Here is a 6,215-nt window from a genome sequence, read left to right on the forward strand (position 1 = left end):
TTGCAACCGCACACACACACACACACACACACACACACACACACATGTGCGCACATGTACACACACATATACATGAATGCCAAATTCAGGGTTTATTGTACAAAAAAGTTCAAATAAAATATTAGTGATTAGGAAAAATAATAATTTGCCTTATTACAAAATAATACATAATCCAGTCACCACGGTTGTTACATTTTACTTGTCTCTCTCACATGTGACCACTTAATTTATTTTTAGTTCATTCATTCATTCATTCATTAGTTTGGTGCTAATACTAGAGCTTGAACTCAGGGCCTGGCTCTGTCCCAGAATTTGTTATTATTTTTGTTTTAGTTTTCTCAAGGCTACAATTTTACTGATTATACTACAGCTCCATTCCAATCTTTTGTGGTCACTTTCAAATCATAATCTAATGAACGTTTTTTTCTTGGTCTGGTTTCAAAGCACAATCATCAGATTTCATCTTTCTGATTAGGTAGGATTAAAGACCTGAGCCACCTGTGTGGCTCCTACATTTTCCTATACTTATGTAATGCACATACTTAGATAGTAATTTAAAACTGAGATCCTAGAAGCAAGATGTACAGTGATGATATTGTCCTGTCAGAAATTCAAGTTAGTAATGAAAATTTATTCTTAAGACCATACACAAAAATACTTAAGAAGAAATCTGAAGATGTGTGTGTATATGTGTGGGGGGGGGGAGGTGCTGTTGCAATATGTTCCACATATAAGCACTGTGCAGGGGTGTCCAGCTATTCACAGTTATTGCATGAGTATCTGCTTTGAGATACCAACTCATGGAAAATGTCTAGGTGTCCACTCTAGGCTGCCCAATGGAGAAGGGTATACTCATCCTCATCCCTAGTATTCATATGAGTGGCCAATTTGGAAAGTAGACTCCACACTTTAGTAAGCTGCAAGGCAAGCACTCTACCACTGAGCCATTTTCCCAGCCCAAGGATTAAGATTCTTGTCTGTAATTTGGTCAAAGATATTTCTCTTTATGTAAGCGACTAAAAATTTATTTACTAATTTCAAGTAAATACATAAATTCTCTTTCCATCACTTTTAAAATATAAAAAATTGTTAGCTCTGTAAATTGGTTAGAAGCATGGATTTTGTGGCTAGCTAGGTCATTGTACATCTGTATCTCTTTTCCTCTCTCTCTTTCATGGTTTTCATAGACAATATGATTGCTCCATAATTATCCTAATTTATTTTGCTTTTATATTTTTGGTTGCATCATTTCACATTCTGCTCTGCCATTTCCCAAGACAGCACCACATAAACAGAAAAATCCAGAAGTGGTGCTGTGGCTCAAGTGGTAGAGCCCTTGCCTTGATTTGAAGAGCTCAAGGACAGTGCCCAGGCTCAGAGTTCAGGCCCCACAGCTAATTTAAAAAAAAAGAATCTAAATACTTGATGATTTTACTAACAGATCTGACTGAAATCAGTTGAATCACAATTTTCCTGTACAATGAAGGAATAGGTCCAGGCTATGAAAGCAGCTAGAGAAGGCAGGCAGATTGTATCTGTGAGAAAACTTTGTTGAAAATAGAGTCAAGGATTATTTACTGGTGATTCACTTGCACTTGAGGCATGATTCTGAACTATTGCTTGCTGATTCTGAACTACTGCTTTGATCATTATATTCTCCAATTAGAAAAAGTGAAATTTAATTGATAGCAAAGGACCACTAATACATTTTGACTTCTCATTAAGCATCTTCGATCATCAAAATCACCTGAAGACAATAGACAGTCCTATTTATAGATGAAAACAAGTGTCTTTCAAAAAACAAGAATTTAGGTAGTCAAACAAAGCACTTCTATTTTACTACTGCATTATACATTTTTTCTAATATTGGATACCAACATTAGAAAGGTACTAGAAAGCTCTTAAAACCCATATGTTGAATAGTGAGTTCTCTTACACTATAACATCGTATTTCCCAAATCATTTACATAGAAGGCATTGTTTCCTATTTTCTCATTCCTAGTATAAGATGCACATGAAGACATCACTAGTCCTCATTTTCAGTCTGTACCTTTGAATACTGAGGAAAATCTTTCCTCTGCTATCAATTCCCTACTCTTCAGTTAGAATAAGTTAGAATAGTAAAAATGGAAAAAGAAAATAAATCATGGTGAAAAAACATATGCAGAAAATTCACCAAATTTTTGTTACCAGTTCAACCAATGTGAACTATTGGGGAAATACATGGACATCTCATTCCCACTGGCACTCAAAGTCTCTGGTTAGGCAATTCTGATGAAGACAAGCAACAAGATGAAAAAGTGAGGAATGGTATCAATTGCAAGAAAAATGGAGGAGGATCCAAGCAAATTTCTTCTTTGGGATACCGAAATTAATTGGCTTACTATGGTGCGGAGACTACTTTCCAAAAAGGCCACCCAGATGAATACTAGGGATGAGGATGAGTATACCCCTCTTCATCAGAAAGCCTAGAGTGGACACTTAGACATTGTCCATGAGTTGGTAGCTCAAAGCAGATATTCATGCAATAACTCTGAATGGCTGGACACTCCTGCACAGTGCTTATATGTGGAATAATACCAGAGTGGCTTCTTTCTTACTTCATCATGATGCGGATAACAATCCCCAAACTAAAGGCCTCTTGACCCCCTTGCATCTTGCTGCTGGGAATAGAAATAGCAAAGAGAAGCTGTATCTCCTTCTGTTGAACCATTGTATCAAACCAGGTCTGAAGAACAACTTGGAAGAAACTGCATTTGATATTGCCAAAAGGATAAGTATGTATCACTGCCATTTTGAAGTTGTGGAAGGCTGTACAAATTGTTCTCCTTCGTAGTAATGGTTTGGTTAGCTTTCTTAACTTTCAAAAATGCCAGTCCATCCTTTGTGTCCCTTCAAATTTTTTTTCACAATACAAAGCGACAGCATTATCTTACTTTAAAAATGTATGGATTTCATGGTATTCTTCCAAGTGAATTGCCTGACTTTGATGTCAAAATGTATTCAAGAGTTGTTTGTATACATCTATAAAGATTTTTACAGAGTTTGTAATTTTTTTAAATCAGACATAATTTTAACTTATCTGTTGAAATGAATAGTATAGAAACTAAAGATGTTGCTGGTGCTTTTCTGAAAAAAGTATATCTATGTTTGTATAATGTCCATAATCTATTTCATTAGCTCCTAGATATAATACTTTGAATTCTACATTGTCATATAATGTATAGATTCATTAATAAATGTGTCCTTTCAGATTGCATTCCATATCGAAGTTTAAGATTCCTTTTTTTCTAGGTCTTTTTATTATTTTATTTCTTTGGGATAAAATGACAATGTTATCTAATTTCAAGTTTTGTAAAAGTTATGCTATGTAAGGGCCTTTCTAAGGTGAAGATTTAATACACTGATGTCAAATTAACCTTTAATTCTATGAATTACATGTATTGTTACACTTCTATTTTTGTAATGAACTTTTTAATAACTATTTTTCATTTCTTGCATCAGAAGAATGAAAAATATGGAATACTTCACAAATTTTCATATCATCCTTGTGCAAATGTCATGTTAATCTCTGTATTGTTGTAATTTGGGTAGACCTGCTGCTGAAGCATGTAGTGTACTATAAATTTAAATACTTAATGATGCAATCTTTATACAGGCATATATCCATGGTTGCCTATTTGTAACAAGGAACCCTTATTGTTCCTAAAAATGCTATTGATCTTATTTCTCTAAAATTCTGTGTATAGTGGGAAAAACTTATATAGTTTGGTCGATTGCTCACATTTAAAATTTTTTGGGCAATGACTATTTTGTCGTTTTCATTTTAAATTTGATCATACTTTGAAGCCTTTACAGCTAAGTCCAAAGGTGATGGCTTTTCAAGTACTTATTTATCAACTGAGTTAGCTTTGTTGAGCTAATGGACTCAAAGTAAGCCTTGCTTAAGAGCTACTTCTAATCTTCTGCAGCTTAAAATTTCCCAAATGAAGTCTTGTGGGACAAATGTCTACTTGAACCTTTACCCTTCTTCCATGTAGGAACAGACCAAACAGAATATCTTACCCTGACAGCATAGATTGTCTTACTGGAACAAAACTAATCTTAGTTACAAGGGATCATAGAAAGATGAACAGTTCAGACAGAATTGTTCAGAATGGAAGGCATTTTATCGAAATATAATTGGTTATTATACTTATCATTTCAAAAGTAGCTAAAGCAAAGAAGGTGAAAAAATTGTTCATATGCATGATTACCTACTGTCCTGGCCTGTCTATAATCCAACCAGGCAGAACTTACACTACTGACTTTCTATCACCAAATATTTCCATAGCTCCTGGAAAAGTCCATATGTTTCTCCTCGATATTAGACCTTAAATTGATAATGTTTTAATCACAGTGTTTCCTCTTTTCTCTAGGCTGTAAATCTACAAATGGTAAATCTTTAAGTCTAACTCAACCAAAAACTGAGGTAGAGATAATTGAATAATACTTTAAAACAGAGTTGCCTTTGATTCCCTAACCACAACACAACAATGTAAAAGAATTTTTATATTATATAAACTTATATATTTTATATTTGTATGTGCTGATTTTAAATTTCACACAATGAATCTTACTAGAATTGATAATTTGACAAATATATTGACATTTATTCCCATAAATAAATTGGAACATAAATGATTAGGATTAGAATATTTATTAGAATATAAATAGTATCAATGCAATATCTTCGGTATAAACTTGTGATACCTTCTAAATTTTCGTGGTCTTCTGAATTCACATGTAAAATAACATATTGTTTTCTGCTAATCTATAAGGGATTTTACTCTGATGCCCTGTTTATTGTTTTAACTCACTGGTCCCAAATTGTTTTTCTCTATATTTCTGAAACATTCTTGCTGATTATACCCAAATTTGGTGATATGATGTTTGCAGGACCCACGAGTTCTAGGATACCTGGTCCCAGTTATCTGCATCATCAGATAACAAGGGCAAGACTTCTGACATAGGCCCATACAACATGCCAACAGAAAATAATTGAAGATTCATCTCAATTTCTCATTTCCTATAATATTTCAGGGCCCCAATTCCTTACAAGAATTAGCAATAATGAATTGTGAAATGCAAGGCAACTTAAAATGAAAGATGAGATCACAAAATCTGAGAGAAAGTACTGTAATTCAAACTTTCAATTTACAGATGACCAGCCCATATGAGTGAACAAAATCACAAATGAACAAGATTATTTTTAATACCCCTATCCTAATGATTAATGAAAGATTTCAGTGCAGCCAAAAAAATAGTTTCTGGAATGATAGATCCATAATTGGTCTACTAAGGTTAGGGAAACTTGATTTAGATGTCAAATATAATTTAGAAAAACATTAACTGAGAAGATCTTTAGTGCTTCAAAACACTGGTACTTCAGTAAAACTAGGTTCTGTAGTATAAAAATGTTGTCATTCTCAAACCAATGATAACCTACATTTAATCTCCTGAAAGTATATTCATTTTCAAATAAGCTATTTAAAATCACATTTGCCAAAATAACACTTGACAAGTAGATGACAGTGACATTACAAGGTTTTCAAGTGTAGGGAGCAAGTTACAATAGAGTTGATTTACGTACCCAGAAGTAATAACGAACAAGTTCAACCATTCATTAAATTGTAGAAATAGTACCCCCCACCATTTGTGTTGTTCAGTAGGTGCCTTCCAGAAATGTGTTAAATAGATCAGCCTCCCATATTTCAAACCCAAATATTAGCTAATAAAGTAAATTTCATCACATAAGAAGGTACATTTTAAAAATTCACTAATAATTGCCTTATCATATGTTGTTTCATGTTTTCCCTCTGTCTACCATAGTAAGAAATATGACTTTAAGTCTTGAATATGGGTACTGATGAGAGATGTGACAAACATAAAATCTGTCTTCTATTTTTATCATAATCCTCTAAGGAGTAATTTATTTTTCTTCTTTTTCCAAAACTTATAGGTAGAAGAAATAAATTATCCTATGTAAAATAAAATAATCACACACCATTGTACAAAGCCATTTATAAAAACTGGTAGTTAGGAATAAATTCTAAGCCATTTTTAAAATTTCTTGTTGACTAAAGATTAATCTTCCAAATGAATGAGAATAAAATTATGTCCAAGTGCTTCAAATCTCCAGTCTTAGTCTTGCAAAGGAATGAATTATGGAAATA

At 33.2% G+C, this 6,215-nt stretch overlaps 1 pseudogene; it reads right to left on the reverse strand.

Moving 5' to 3' along the window:
* Positions 1-3,511: 3,511 nt before the first annotated feature.
* Positions 3,512-3,611, reverse strand: LOC122119533 (annotated as a pseudogene).
* Positions 3,612-6,215: the final 2,604 nt, after the last annotated feature.

Source organism: Dipodomys spectabilis, unplaced genomic scaffold (genome assembly GCF_019054845.1).
Source record: "Dipodomys spectabilis isolate Male_0828 unplaced genomic scaffold, ASM1905484v1 ptg000172l, whole genome shotgun sequence".
In the NCBI taxonomy this organism is placed as follows: domain Eukaryota; kingdom Metazoa; phylum Chordata; class Mammalia; order Rodentia; family Heteromyidae; genus Dipodomys; species Dipodomys spectabilis.